This window comes from Ambystoma mexicanum, chromosome 9 (genome assembly GCF_040938575.1).
Source record: "Ambystoma mexicanum isolate Mex_15411 chromosome 9, UKY_AmexF1_1, whole genome shotgun sequence".
Classification (NCBI taxonomy): Eukaryota; Metazoa; Chordata; class Amphibia; order Caudata; family Ambystomatidae; genus Ambystoma; species Ambystoma mexicanum.
The window spans coordinates 1,105,504,324-1,105,520,914 of NC_090931.1; positions in this window are offsets into that span (position 1 = coordinate 1,105,504,324).

The following is a 16,591-nucleotide window of genomic DNA, read 5'->3' on the forward strand; positions in this document are numbered from 1 at the left end:
CACAATATTACTAGTGACAAGAGTTGTTTTTAATAGTTCGAATAGAAATGCTAAATTCTCTAAAAAGCAGTCTAGTTTCGATGTTGCTGGATTCCAGTAAATATTTACAAAGACCCAAGTTGTAGTGGCTCCTTGTGTAGATACTTCAGCTCTGCATGCCTGAATACCCTGGGGATTTTTCCATATCTCCTTTACATTTTTAAAGACTTGGTTTTTTAATGCTATTAATAAGCCTCCGGAGGGCCGGCCCAGTGGTTTTTGTGTGGCTGACAGACAATGGACCATGTACCCTTCGATGTATAACGGATTGACCAACCAAGTTTCTTGTAAGAGAATTGCGTCCCCTTGATTGAATAGGTATGACTTTGCTTCTTTGCCTCTAATGACACTAGAGCCTCTTGTGTTCCAGCTAAAGATATTAACATGGTTTTTTCTAAAGTTGTTGTGAGCCCAGACCCAGCTTCTTCAGAACTTCTGACAGTATGTCTGGTAAGAGCAAAATGGTGTTTTCTTTTGTTTTGAGGTCTTTTTCTAAGTTTCCTTGCTCTGTGCTGGTTGTCTCATTTTGATATATTGTTTCTTTGTATGGGCGTGGGGGAATGCAGTGTTTGGCCATGATGTTATTTCTCTTCTTACAGTATGAAACTTCCAGTCCATAGGATTCTAACTCTATTGAGTTTCGCAAGATGTCATTTTTTGCGGTCTCTGAGGTCATGATGAGTTCAACCAAAAATGGATCGCATGACAATGGGAATTTCACGCTTTCAATGTCATTAGATGTTATAGAGTGGAGATCTCCTATTTTTTGTAATAATTTCAAAATCACTCCCCGGTTCAAGGATTTGTAGTGGCCATAGTTTGAACGCAGTCGCAGCCAAATCCTTCCATCTCCATTTCCCATTGCTGTGTGTTCGGATGGTTTGTTGCATGTATCGGAGGGTGGGTGGGTGCCTTCAGCATTCCCCTCGTAGTGCCTCTCAGTATCAAGTTTGACGAATTTCCCTTCACCATTTTTGGCTTGGTTAGCATTTATTTCAGGTATATTTCCCCCTAGCCTGTTTGCTGAAGCAGTTGCATCTGAAGGGGTTATACTTAAGTCCTTGAAAGCCAACGGCTTCTTTGTTAGAAAGATGGGGGCAATTTTCCTGTTTTCCTGTTGATTTATGGCAGAGCCACTCCCACACGATCTTTTTGCTACCTGCTGCCCTATTTTTTGTGTGAAAATTGGAGCCCATTTGACTGCTTTAGCTATATTTCCTTTTTGAGGTTGAGCAGCAGGTTTTTTTTTACTTGGTGTCTCCTCCGGAGTTACCTCTTTTTCCCGGTCCTTTTCAATCTCTATGCTTTTCTTTTTCGGATAGTTTTTTTTTTGTCCTGTCAGCTCCTCTGTTTGTAAGCCAATACTTGCTTTTGTTATTGGAGCTGTATCGTCCAATTGTTTGTCTTTGATAAGTTTTTTTTTTTTAGGGATGTCGATTTTGGCTTTCTGGTTTCCCTTTCCTGTATTGAATTTATTTTTTTTTGTGCCAATAGGAGGAGTTTTAGAGTCGCCCACAGTGGTGTCTTGCTCCTCACTAGACATATCGGAATATATTTTTCCCTGGATCTTATCTTTTTCTTTTGCAGTTTTGCTTTGTTTCAGCCCTTTGTAACGTTTACTTTTATTTTTTGACTGTGAGGATTTGGAGCCCTTTCTCTTTGGTGGGCGGTTTCTCCTTTTTCTTCTACCTCTCGAAGTTTGTTCCCCTTGTTCTTGCCATTCCTGAATTTTTACTGCCCGTCTGGTTTTTTGATTACCAGAATTGATTTCTTCTGTATTTTTTCCAATATCTGCCTCTTCTTCTAAAACTGTGGCTAGCCTTAAGAACTCTTCCAATATTGAGTCTGATAGTGGGGTATCCTCCAATGAGAATTTCTTCCGCAGTTTCTTCTCTTTGAGCTGGGGGCAGTTGTCTTTTCAATATTGAGGAAATTTCTTTCAAAAGTGTGTTATTTTGGATTTCAGTTTGGTTTTTTTCTTTCAGCGATTGCTGGATGGAGGAGATGTCGAGTCCTTGTTTTGCAATCTCAGTGTTCAATGCCTGAATTGGGGTGCTCAGTTTTGTGTTCATGGCATTTGCTAGGCCCACTAGGGTAGAGTCACATAGAGAAATGTCTTTAGTCATCTCTAGAAGTGTTCCATTTTGTGATTGGACCTCTCCTTTTAGCATCTCAAAGACTGAGACCAATGGGTTAAGAACAAAGTTTAGTGCTTTTAATGTTTCTGAATTTGGATTTGTTGTTGCTTCTTCTTCATCTTTTCTTTCTAGGTCCCTTTGTTCCCGCATTTGCTGTGCAACAGTCGATGAGGATTGTATGGTTTGTAATATTGGGGTGAATGCGCTATCTTCCATAGGTGAGGTGCAGCATTCTTCTTCCGGATGCACTGCCACAGTATGTATTTCTGTGCTAGAAGCTGGGGCTTGAGAGTGTCTTGGTTCTTCCCAAAGAATAAGGGATTCTCCTTCGATGTCACTGTGGCTTTTATGTCGCTTATTGCCGAAATGATTTTCTATTTTACTTTGTATTTTCCTTGTTGAGATAGTGTATTCCAACCCTTTTTTCCAGTTGTTTATTATGGCAATATTTGGATTTTTCTCTATCCGACTTGGTGTTGGGGTACTATGTTGTCCGTCAGCATGTACCAAAACTTGGATTACTTGTTCCTTCGACTGATTGACATTCTCCTGGACCAGTTGGACAGTTGGTATGACCGCTTCGCAGCTTTGGTTTAAATATGAACCGTTCCCTGCCCCTTCCATATCTTTGGTGCTGCGAAGTTTCATCAAGTTGTGGTATAGTTGACACTCTATGAGGTGTTTTACTGGTTATTGATAACAAGTGGTAGACGGTATGTCTTACAGCATTTAATATGTCAGGGGTAGATGGTCAGCTTGCGTCACAAATGCTTACTACCAAGGTGGAGGAATAAAAAAAAAGAAGAAAAAATAAAAAAAAAATAAAAATAAAAAAGCGAAGATTACAAGACGACTTTTGTCGTACCTTAGTTGGACGGAACAGCGCGATCAAAGGATGTAGATTCCCGCAGTCTCACGCTGTCTGAGCAGTTGATGTTTACGATGTAGGCCTTACCTCAGGTTCGCCTCGACTATCATTGGCGACTGTTGTTCTTGTGCTGAACCCGTAGAGTTGTTTGCGCCAACTGCGCTCAACAGCCGCACAACAGTCTCTGGGCTTTACTCCAGCCGGGCTTAACGCCACAAGGGTGGTTGCCTTGGTCCTTTGTAGGCGGCCGCGCTCACGTGATCCAGTCACGTGTTGCTCCTGCCTCCTGCCCCGCCTCCTCCAGGAAGCACGCTGGTGCGAGGGACGAGCGGCAACAAAGCGGCAACAAGCAGTGCTGGTTTAAATGCACCACAAAATGCGGCTCTCTTCACGGGTGGGTTTCGCTGTATAGTCACAAGGTTATCAGTGAGCGGGCGGCTGCCTTGGTCCTTTGTAGGCGGCCGCGCTCACGTGATCCAGTCACGTGTTGCTCCTGCCTCCTGCCCCGCCTCCTCCAGGAAGCACGCTGGTGCGAGGGACGAGCGGCAACAAGCAGTGCTGGTTTAAATGCACCACAAAATGCGGCTCTCTTCACGGGTGGGTTTCGCTGTATAGTCACAAGGTTATCAGTGAGCGGGCGGCTGCCTTGGTCCTTTGTAGGCGGCCGCGCTCACGTGATCCAGTCACGTGTTGCTCCTGCCTCCTGCCCCGCCTCCTCCAGGAAGCACGCTGGTGCGAGGGACGAGCGGCAACAAAGCGGCAACAAGCAGTGCTGGTTTAAATGCACCACAAAATGCGGCTCTCTTCACGGGTGGGTTTCGCTGTATAGTCACAAGGTTATCAGTGAGCGGGCGGCTGCCTTGGTCCTTTGTAGGCGGCCGCGCTCACGTGATCCAGTCACGTGTTGCTCCTGCCTCCTGCCCCGCCTCCTCCAGGAAGCACGCTGGTGCGAGGGACGAGCGGCAACAAGCAGTGCTGGTTTAAATGCACCACAAAATGCGGCTCTCTTCACGGGTGGGTTTCGCTGTATAGTCACAAGGTTATCCTAATCAGCTTGCGCCATGTCCGCGGACATGCAACGTGTTCGCTGATTGGATGGTGAGGAGCTTGAAGTGCGTCAGATTTTTGGAAACGCCCGCCATCTTGGATTCACGGACGGTGGCCGATGTCTGCAGACATCGCGGTAAAAACATATGAAAAAACCCGGTGTTGGAAGAAAAATCCTATTTTTTAGCACCCCAGGTTTTCGCTTTGGGAACCTAGGGTGCTAATGGCCTTCATCCCCTATTTCAGGAGCTGGAATGGGGGGATAATGTTCTAGAGACCTCGTTATCCACCCTCGCTTCGCTTGGGCTGATAACTTGTGCTGCTGGGCCGGTATACAGTGTGCCATTACCTGGAATGGGGGATGAACGCCACAATATTCCCATTAGCTAACACACAATGTAAAGAGAAATGTTGGAAAATCTTATTTAGTCTGTGTACTTTACTGAGAAACATAAAGTAGATGGAATCTATATATTTTTTTTTTAGTTCTATTTTTTAACTGTAAAAGGTGGTTCCTAAAGGAATATGTTGTTTGTTGTTTTTGGATGTATTTTTTTGGCAGGAGAGCTGAGAACGAAAGGTGGGGAGGGAAATGAGGGAAGAGCAACCAAACACCAATATGGAGGGGTAGGTGAACAAGGGAAAATGGTGCGTGTGTGTTATTTTTAAGTTAGGGGGCACTGTTTCTCATGCTCCTTGATTACAGCAGTGGTGGTGGCTCTTGGGGAGGAGGGATGGCATTAGCTGATGCCATTTTAGGATAGATAGCAGTTTTGCTAAAAGTCTGTACTGTGTACTAGATTGTTAATGGATAATGAATAGATACAGGTGTTGGAGCTGTGCAAGGGAAATTTTGAAGTTGGAAGTTCCTAGATCAGTAGAAAATGCAGTTCCGAGCTGTCCGCCAAGCAGAGATCTTATTGTGAAGTGCGGACGGGTTCTCAGACACGTCATCATGCAGCGCGCCAGTGTATGGTCATGTGGCACTGTCTGGAAGGTCCGCTATGAAGTCAGATGTTCGTAGAGGTCTACGGATGCAATACTAGTTGAAATAGTTGCAAGAAGTGTATAGAATTGTTAAGAAGTATTCCAGATGGTGGGAAATGGCTGAGTTTTAAGGTGAAACTTTGGAAATTGGACACAATTATTGCTATATTGGTAAGTAGGATATTAGCACTTTGAAGGAAAATAGCATGCACTGGTAAAAACCTATAGAATTAAATGAAAAAACTTTGTTAAAGGGACGTTATGGTTAAGTTGGACTAATAAAAACCTATGAAATTCAAAGAAAAAACTTTGTTAAACGGACGTTATGGTTCCAAGTAAAACCGAAAAACCCCTGAAATTCGCCAGTTATGGTACGCTAAGCAACCATAACTCGCGCCACCACCGTGCACTGCTAAAACTAACACCCAGGACATCAAAGACGACATCACAAATGTCATTGATGACATCACTGATGAAATCACACGTGAAATACATTTTGATGAAAAGTCCCTACAAGGAGTTGTGTTTATATTGTTGATAACAAGATGTCAGGAGTGATCGGGAGACCTATCATGAACTGCTTAATATATTAAAGAATGTACTCATCTAATATCATTGTATTGGAGTGTTGTCGTTAATACAGAAACCTAATCATATATAAACATAGGAAATGACTGCAGCATGCACCTTAGAAGTACACTATTTATAATATTGTAATTTTGGATAGGACAATAATGAATGCTCCCTTATCAGAGTTTTGAGTACTGTTAAACATGTAATAACTAGCTAACAATTCAAAACTTACAGAACTTGTGCTGGTACAAACAATACATATGAAGCACCACAATGCATACAAATCAGAGGCACATACAGGGAAATTAAAGTAAGGAAGAAAGAAACTGCATCATCAGAAAATGTTAATGACATTATAGTTTATCTTCATGTATACAAATGAATTGTGTGTATGAGGCCTGCTCATTTCCCCATGTATGTGCACCGTGAGCTGAGACCAAACCCTAAGGAAAGTACTTAAAGAACATAATACAAGGTTAACATCTAGATATATAGCACCTTTCTAAATGTTATTATTCTGACTGCCAGTGAACAAAACCACCTGCCCTATATATGTCAAGGAACAAAAACAAGTGGCCCAGATATGTGATGTCATCAGTGATGTGATCAATGACATTTGTGATGTCATCTTTGATGTCCTGGGTGTAAGTCTTAGCAGTGCATGGTGGTGGCACAAGTTATGGTTGCTTAGCTTACCATAACTGGCGAATTTCAGGTTTTTTTTGGTTTAACTTGGAACCATAATGTCCGTTTAACAATGTTTTTTTCTTTGAATATATATGTCGATACTGCTTGGCCTGGTAAGACTCTACTTAAAGCTAAGTCACGCTTCAATCCAGTATTTAATCCAGGAGGCCATGTTGAGGCCTTCCAGGATTTGGTCATCCACGATTTAAAGAAGATCAGGAAACAACAAGTGCCTTATAAATCGGATCTTACAGAATCACAACAAGGCACCATGGAGCATTTGAGTATGATGACTGACTACATTATCAAACCATCAGATAAAGGTATGAACATTGTCCTTATGAATTGTGAGGACTACATCAAAGAGGCACATAGACAATTGCTGAATGAGGACTGTTATGCAAAACTGTCTGGTGATCCATCAGAAATCATGAGCGATAAATTAGGGCATCTTCTGCAGACTTGGAAGGAGAAAGATTTATTGGATGAGGATATTTGTTCATATTTACATCCAAAGTTCCCTGTGACAGCGACTATTTATTTTCTTCCAAAAATTCATAAGAGTCTTATTAGACCTCCTGGCAGACCAATTGTCACACTATGCGGAGCCTTGTTAGAACATACTTTCAAGGTCCATAGATGAGACTTTGGTGTCATTTGTTACCACTTTGCCTTCTTATTTAAGGGACACCAAAGACTTTCTGAATCACATAGATGGCATTCCATGGGAATCTACCTTCTTATTAACAACTCTTGATGTGGTTTCACTCTACACGTCCATAAGACACAGTGACGGCCTGAAAGCTTGGGAATACTTTTTGCACACACGTTCCTTGAATTATCTCCAACACTCTCAGATGATTATTGAGATGATTGCGCTTTGTCTAACTAACAATTGTTTCCTCTTTGATAAGCAGTTCTATATGCAACTTCAGGAGACTGCTATGGGCTCCACTTTTGCTCCCCCCTTTGCAAATTTGTTGATGGGGTGGTGGGAAAAGTTTGTGATCTGGCATCCCAGAAACAGTCATTATACATCCAAAATTGCCCTTTGGCTTAGATATATAGATGACTTGTTTATTATCTGGGAGGGCACACGTGTTGACTGGTTGGATTTTGTTAATATACTTAACATTAATGATTTGAATCTTCAGTTCACCAAGAGCCACAGCAAGACTAATATCACATACTTGGATATTCTTGTTACTGTGGCTCAGGGGGAATTGATCACCAGTCTATACAGAAAGCCCACCAGTTTGAATATTCCATTACATGCCAAGAGTAACCACCCGACCGCCCTCAAATGGAGTATCCCCTATGGAGAGTTCATTCGCATACACAGAAATTCTACAAAGATTGAAACCTTTGATTGCAAATGCGCCCTCATGGCAAATAGATTTAAACAACGGGGTTACTCTAAGAAAATTTTGGAGAGGGGTTTTTTGAAAGCGAGAAGTATGGACCGCTCCCAGCTATTGTTGCAGGACGATTCTGAACATATCACCACTAATACTAATGAAACAAATCTCATTTTAACATTTGGAGCTAAATCGCACAACATTCGCCAAGTCATGCAGCGTCACTGGCACATTCTTAAATCTGGTGAACACCTGAATACTATTCTGGGTGACCGCCTTAACATCACTTTTCGGCGGTCTACCTCATTTAAAGACACATTAGTTCCCAGCTTTATGAGACCTATAGACAATGCAGTGACTAATACTTGGTTTAACACCAAACCTTGCGGTTTTTACAAATGCTCCAAATGTAAAGCATACATGCATGCTGTTAACAAAACTCATTACACCCATCCCATTTTGGGCAGTAACATCAAGATCGCATCCAGAATCACCTGCGATACAGATCATGTGGTTTATGTTCTGAATTGTCCTTGTAACATGTGGTATGTGGGCAGTACTAAAGATAAATTGAAACTAAGAATACTTCAGCATATTCAAGCCATTAGAAATATTGATTCCAATTATCCGATGGCTCTACATTTTCAGTCCCAACATGACAGCAAATTGGAGGGTTTTTCCTTTTTTGGGATTCCCACAGTGCCCAAATCACCCAGAGGTGGCAATCGGGAGTTATTGCTGAGGCAACTGGAGACCAAATCTATACTGGACCTTGAGACTAAGAAACCCAGGGGTCATAATCTAGATGAAGAATTGTATACTTTTTTGGGGACCTAATAGTTTATATTTGATGTTATTTTTTATGTATTGTTGTTGGATTTTAGGTACCTCGGATGTTTTGTATGACCCCTCAGATACTTTGATTTTGGTATTTTAGAGTCTTCCCCTGCCTTTAGCTATTAAGAATATTCCCCTTTGCCATAACGTATTTTTTTATGGTTGTTATTTCATGAAATTTGTTGGCCTATCTTGCATCATTACTGGTTTTAACATCTATAGCAGTAGGGTGTATATATATGTTTTAATATTGATTATTAAGATTAAAATATTTTGTACATAGTGTACATTGGATTACCTTAACGTGTTCACCCTGTTATGCATTTTGTCGCGCCTTCTAAAACTGAAAAAATAAGTATGACTGGGGGACAATACATATATATTCATATTATTATTTTTTTATATGTGGATTTTTAATCAAATATTGCACGGGCCTATCATGCATGCATGTATCATTTGGGTGCTATCAAAGGTTTATGAGGAAGGATGTTTTGCCTCCAAAATTGGGGCATTTTAGGGCTAATGCACTTTGCACTTTATTGTGGATCTATTTGTTTACGATTCTCCAGCTGTCCATGGCTGCACGGTCTTTGTGCCATGCTCTTCTTTTCAAGGGAGCATGGTTGTTTTTAAATCTTTGAGATTGTATGAAAAGTGCACCCATGGACGTAGAGCACTGTGCGCATTATTATTGCTGTAGAGAATGTAACTGTGATCCCTTTTATTCCCTTTCCTTTCCCTTTTACCCCTTTACCCCTTTTTTCCTTACTATTGCTGCTATGCACTTTTGCACCTTGTACAATGTTTACGCACTAAGCACTTTAACTTGTTCTAATACAGCTATCTTTGCTTGATGAGACCCGTCTTTTCCCCAGCTCATACATTACGTTTACTGTATGCATTGGTATATTAAGATTACTTATGAGCAAGGTGTATGCATATATGAAACTTAACCCATTGCACGTTTAAAATTCACATTGCGGGATCATACTGAGGAGATGGCAAATATCTGCGAGTGCGCTAAACTTTTGGCGAAGCCTTCGCATACTTTTGGTTGGTTGGCATCTGCAGACTGGGCTTTTCTCCTCTTTTTTACATACATATTATTGTTGATATATTTTTTTTAGAGGTATGTTCCTGTCCTCTTCTGCCTTTGTATCCTGCATTTGCAGAGGGAACCTTACATTACTTGTACATGGTTCCTTTTTTACAACGGTCACTATTTTGACTGTTTCCTTCCATCTGTTACAATTTTGCCTTCCCCGTGGTATATGCCATCCCTTTTTGGAGTTCCCTCTTTGATGAATTTTGTGGCACTCGCAGCTATATTTTCAATTTCAAGATGTGATTACATGTTTAGCACACAACAAAATATATTTTATTTTACTGTGAATATTGGAATACGAAAACCTTGTCACACTACAACATGGCCGCCTGATTTACTACACATGGAAGTGACTTGCTGAATGGGACATTCTATGCACTGCAATCACAGAGTTTGAATCACGTTTTAAGGAGTCCTTTGTCTGTGTTTTCCCTACTATCGTGAACAAGCGGTCAGACGTTCGCGAAACGCATCGGTTGTGCTTTTCAGGTTCCCCTTTCAAATGCACTTTTGATTAATAAACAACATTTGGTGCTGCCTGATTTTGCCGTCAAGCCTTTTATTTGCTGAAGATTGGATTGTCTGGACTCAGCTGCTCTTGGGAGTGCAATCCGCTAGTTTTGCCCTGCATAGGGATGAATTTTCGTTTTGAAAATATATATATACATATATATATACATTAGGAACCTCAGCACATGACATCAACTTCGACAGTTAAGGTTTATAAATTCAGTGTAACAAATCCTTTGACATTTAGTGAAAACATCCTGAATTTGGCAGGTGTTAGAAACTACAGCACCTTAATTATGAGGCCCCCATTGCACATCCCCTAAACACACTCATGATATCCCAAATGACATCCCTGATGACATCACATATGACAACACTTAGGATATGTCAGATGCCATCAGTAATGGCATGGTATGAGAAATCAGGTAGGACAATGCCTATGACCTTCTTAGTGACCTTAGTGGCAGCTAACAGTCATTGGGAACCGTTTTGGACAGTATTTCAAGATATAGTCCAGATGCAGTAGAGTCTGTCTTTTATGAAGGTCTAAAACATTTGTCAAGCATTGAAAATAATGGTTGGGGAATTAAAGAAAGTTGCTCCTGCACATAGCAATCTAAAGTTTAATATTCAAAGCAGTGTGAGTCTGCAAGCTTTGGATCTTCAGAGGTTTTACATTACAACTTCCACTAGCTCTACACAGCATAGGCAAGGGTGAAGGATCATGGAAGTCAGAGTGCAAAACATGTAGTGAATCACATGGGTTTTGTTCAATTAAATCGGCACCTTCAACTAAAATTGTTTCACTGAATTTCAAGGGTTTTGTTGCACCGAACGTATTCACCTTAACTGTCTCTTAACTAAAGTTTTTTCACTGAATTTCAAAGGTTTTGTTATCCTATACATACCACCACCTGTAATTCTGTCTTTTTTCTGATAATATAATTGAAATCATATCATTTGTTATCAATATCTGTTCTTCAGCTATCAGCTATGCAACATCGGGTTTATCAAGTATTTCATTTTTTGTTGTGTCCACTAGATATGAAGGGATTATGAAGGGATTAGTAATAGTGTACTGTGACAGGCAAGAGTGAGGTTAGGTTAGGTTAGCAAGGGTGTAATGGTTTACTGAGAAGCCACCCTCAACACGGGGAGTTCCTTCCCTCCCCACTGAAGTGGTTATGCAACAAACTGTTTAACTGATTTTCTTTAGCCCTATCTCAGACAAATATCATGCCCCTTGGATCCCTCTGCCCTGGGCTAACAATGAGCCAAGAACCAGGCTGCTGTATGGGAAAGATATTGGTATTTATTAAAATTAAAAGTAATAGAAATTAACACAAAAATGTCAAACACGACTTTATCCATGGCACAACACAATCAACTTCTCTCAACATAAATAAATCACAAAAATGAGTTGAAAAGAACACAATCAGAATTATTCACTTGCTAACAATTTCACCTCACAAAATAATTACACTGATCAATAAAGAAAGCAATTTTCATGTAGGGTGTGTGATTTTGATTTGCCTGCAGTCTTAAAAGACTAACAGTAGGATGTCAAGATTGGTACAAATACATATGGCAATTAAGATGTTGCCCACACTTTTGGTTCAAAATAAACATAGGGTGATTTAGTGGTATGTTTTTCAGACACCCAACCCCCTCCCCCTGTTCTTGTCTATGTTGGGAAGTCAGACAGCAAAATTGGAATCTTTTGGGGAGTTTTGGATTTCAGACCCCCCCCCCCCTTACTAAAAGGCCTGTGTTGGGGAAGCTGGATAAAAAGATTGGACTGATTTAAGAACAAAGACACCCCTCTTCCTTAAAGAAGTTGGTTTTATAGGCTATACTTTTCAGCACACACTGAGAATTGAACTTATCGAATTTTAACAAAATTCACCCGTAGTGTTCTGCCAAATGGGGAGATAAATTAATATTTTGGTTAAATAGGCTAAGGATCTACACAGTTTTGCCCCCCACCCACCCACTATAAAACGAAAGGATTCAAGGCAAGCAGTCTCCCCCACCTTTTGGTTTCCCAGGGCTCAGTTCTACTTACATCGCAAGCTTCTGTTTAAGGTTCAGGAAAGCCTGCTGCTTCTCAGGACACTCTGGAAAGATAAGGTAGGGATCTGGTCACTTCACTCTCAAAGATGGCTTCTGGCTCTCCCCCATAGGACCCAGCCAGCTTTGAGTCCTTCCTAGAAAAAGACAGCTCTACCCAGAGGCACTCTCGTCAATCTCCTGGGGTGTCTCCTTACAGCTGTCAGATGGAAAGTTTCAGCACCCTTCCTGATAGTCTGTCGTTGTCTGTCAGCTTTTCTGTCTTTCTGTTTGTTTTTGTGTCTCTGTCCTAGTGCAGTCCCCTTGATATAGCAGCGATGACACCACCAATTTTACAATCTTGGGGTAGTACCCTCCAATAATTCCTGCCACTAGGATTAGACAGTTACCCTTCTCTCTCCTCCGAAACCCAGTCACCAAGTCAGGATTGGTTTAGGGGTCTGGAGCAACATGTGGCAATTCCTCTTTTTAATCGCCATTTGTTCTCCTTTCAACCTTTTGGCAAAAACTAGTTAATAAACATATTTTCTGGTTCAGCTAATCATGGAGAATTAGATAAGCCGACCACCAAAGCTGTACCATGTAGCACGGTCATGTGGCACCTTTCTGCCATTTCCATAAAAAGCACAACAGTTATGAACATGTACGTTATTAAGCATATCGCTATTTTCATTTTCCACCCACTCACCAACTCTCACATTTGGAACATGTTCAGATCAGCCAGAAATCTTGTTTAACTGGCCTTTAAAGTTCCCTGAGTCACAGGTAGATGAATTTCATATCCCCCAAATTGCCTTGAAATTACATAAAGCATGGTACAAAATTAAATCAATCTGCTTTATGGCTGCTGAGAAAAAGGCCTAAATGATAATAGTCCTTTGAAATTAATTTTGAATCTTCACGTGGGACAAATGGCCCTCCTCCTGCCTTCCGGCCATTTATTTTCACTGGGTCAGCCTATACCCAGAGTTTTTGTTTTATCAGTCTCCTTTGTGTTGGAAGCTGGCTCTTTGAAGTGGGTACCCCTATTTCCACACATATTAGTCATGCTCCAGCCAAGTGTAACTTTTCTTGTAGTCAATGCTTTCAGAGCCAGCAGGTATGGAGAACACTGAATTTCGACACCATTAGCAGGACGCTTTATTTCTATTAGTCATTAGATAAGAGATATGACATTGAGGCTGGGAGTAGGAGATATCCTTGTGATGTTTTGCCCACAGCCAGCAAAAGGGTCTGCCTTGGGCCGACATTTTCTTTTTTTTATGAAGGCAAAGTGGCTTTTCAAAAGTCACTGGAGTTTTGTGGGTGAAACATAATATACATTGGTTTTTTCAACCCGCACATCATGTTTTGTTTTCCCGTCATTTTTCTGACAGAAGTGATACTTTTTCACTTTTTAAAACTGCTTTTTTTGCACACATCTGTGCAGGCCGTTTTTGTTTTTAATATCTAAAAATCCTGTTTTCCATTTGACAATAACACCAAGTAAATTACTCCCTGTTATATATGTATATTTGTCTTAGTTTCTATCCAATTTTTCATCCCCTCTTTTCATTCTTCAGATGGTTCCTGTGCTCGACTTTCATTTGGCTCATCAATCAGTCGTAAACCGTGTCTGGGATGAAAGCTTTTCAACTGATTGATGTGGACCCCTCTTTCTTCTGTCTGTTCTCCTTTTGAGATGCAGATCTTGTAAGCAAAAGGTGATATTGTATCTACAATTTCAAAGGCAACACACCAAGATGGGTGGAACTTCCACTCCTTGGCCTTATTCCTTTGAAAATTGTATAGATAAACCTTGTCACCTATTTCATACTCTTTCTCGGTGGTCTTTAGATCATAGTAGGTTTTTATTCCTTCAGCCGACTTTTCTTAATTGCACTCCAAGGGCATTCCAAATATGAGCCACTAGCATGGGAAAAGATCTCCACAGGCCTCTGCTTCTTTTAGCTCTATGGGTGGTAAGCTGACCACTAGTGCTAAAGCGAAGTGATCTTGAGGGATTGTAGCTGGTCGTTTGTTTCTTCAGATATTTGAGCGCATTACCATGTATACATCTGTGGGCCAGGCTGATGGCCTTAAACTGAACCCTAGCTGCCACAGGGAGCCACTGCAACTCCTTGCTGGCCCCTGAGGTGCGGTCTCTCCTAGGAATGTCATAGACAACTGGAACTGCATCGTTCTATACATTCTGCAGTGCGTCAAAACAGCTGGAGTTTGACTCTAAGAGTAGTGCGTTGCAGTAGTCTCCCCGAGGCAGGATAATGGCTCTTGCCATGGTAGCATGATTTATCCGTTCCAAAAAAAGGTTTAGCATGTCTCAGTATTCTAAGATGGTATTCAGTACTATGAACTACCCTTCTTGCACATGGGCAACTGAATTGCCAATTGTGTTCATGTGGATGCCTAGCAACTTGACTTTCTCTCTAATGGCGATTACAGTGTTATCAATTGTCAGGCTGGAGTAATCAGTAACCAGCTTGTATATGGTTTTGGTAGTCCCAAATATCATCAAATCAGTCTTAGCCAGATTGAGACACATAGAATTCAAGTTCATCCAGTTATTAATAAGCCCAAATATTTCTTGTAAGTTGCAGAGTCCAAATCATAATTGCCACTCAATTCCAGGATGAGCTGAGCATCATCTGCAGAGTTTGAAAAGGTGATATTTTAAGATTGTAAAAAGTCACACAAAGGCAGGATATACAGGTTTAAGAGGGATGGTGACAGGCAAGCCCCCTCTGGGACCCCCTCCTTTATGCACTCTTTTCCGGATGTTGCTTTCCCCATCCCACTCTCGAATGCATGTTACTCAAGAAGGATGTGAACCAGTCAACAGCGTCAGGTGAGCATTGGTCATGTGAGTGAAGATGGCTCACAAGGCATGAATGATCCAGTAAGTTGAATGTGACTGACAAGTCCAACAGTACCAACAGGACAGCTTTGCTATTCTCTATGATAGTAAGTATTTTAGTCTGTAAGTCTATACATTCACCAACGTGGTTTCTGTCCCATCTAAGGCCCCGAAACCCGACTGTTGTTGATGCAAGATGTTGTTGACCTCCAAGTGTTGCTGAAACTTGGCTGTAGCAGTTTTATCAATGATTTTTAGCATAAAAAGAGAATTAGTGATGGGGAGTAAGTTATTTGGATTGCTGCAATCAGAGCCTGGCTTCTTAAGTAAGGGGATGACTACCACTCATTTCAGGCTGTCAGGTATGGTTCTGTGGTCAAAAGATGAGTCGACAAAGTGTATAATACAGGACAAAAAGATAATGGGTTTTTGCACGACAAACTTTGAGGGCAGAACTTCACCATTACACGAGGCAGGACACATCTGTTTTAGAAATGTAAGGACTTCGTCTTCAGAAACGTGCGAACAGTAAAAATGATGCAGGGGTTATAGCCACTTTCCCTGCTCCGAAAAAATTGGGAATTATGTCGTTTATGAGTGGTTGCAAATGTTGCGCATGCTTTAGAGACCTTGCCGGCAAAAGCATGCTGGATTTGGTTGCAAGATTAATTGTTCAGCGTGAACTGCTGAGATTGAAGTGTGGGTTTTTCAAGACTACGGTAGATGGCAAATAATGTCTTTCTATCATTCTCCACAGACTCAATTTTCCAATTAAAGAAGTTTTCTTTGGCCTCATAAATTTGCTTTTTATAGGTATGCTGCATCTGCTTCCAATCTCTTTTATTTTCGGGGCTAGGATTTTTTCCCAGGCCCTCTCAATCTGTCTCTTATGTGCTTTAGTCTGGGATAATGTACAGGCAATCCAAGACTGCTTGCTGCTATTATCTCTAACTGATTTTGTGTGCATGGGTGCAACTTTGTCAAGGAGACAGGTCATTTGTGTGTTATAGGTGTCAATTGGCACATCTGGCAGATCTGTATCCTGAGTTGATTCTATGATATGTTTAAGACAGTTGACTAAATCCTCCACTTTCACTTTTTTATAGTTTCTGGCCGTTCTCTTATGGGGCTTTAAAAGGTGTATGCAAAGTTTGCTTCGCAAGTATATGTTACATCCTACCAAGAGGTGAACTGCGCATGAGCAAGCTTTGATCTCGGTGATCTCTGTCGTAATGTTTCTGATGAAAATCCATTCAAGGATATTCTCACCCTGACTTTCCAATGGTTTTTGACAAGAAAAGCAATGCCCCCTCCAAGGGCTTGCTCATGATTTTTGCTGAAGAAGTCATAGCCCGGAGGAAGAGCAAGGCTTATTGCTGGGCCGCACGCATCATTCAGCCAGGTTTCAGTCAGGCACACGAAGTCTAGGTCCTTTTCCACAACATAGTCTTGAACATCTATGGTGTGTTTTGCCAGGGATTGAGTGTTCAGTAATGCTAGTGAAATAGGCTCAGCTGC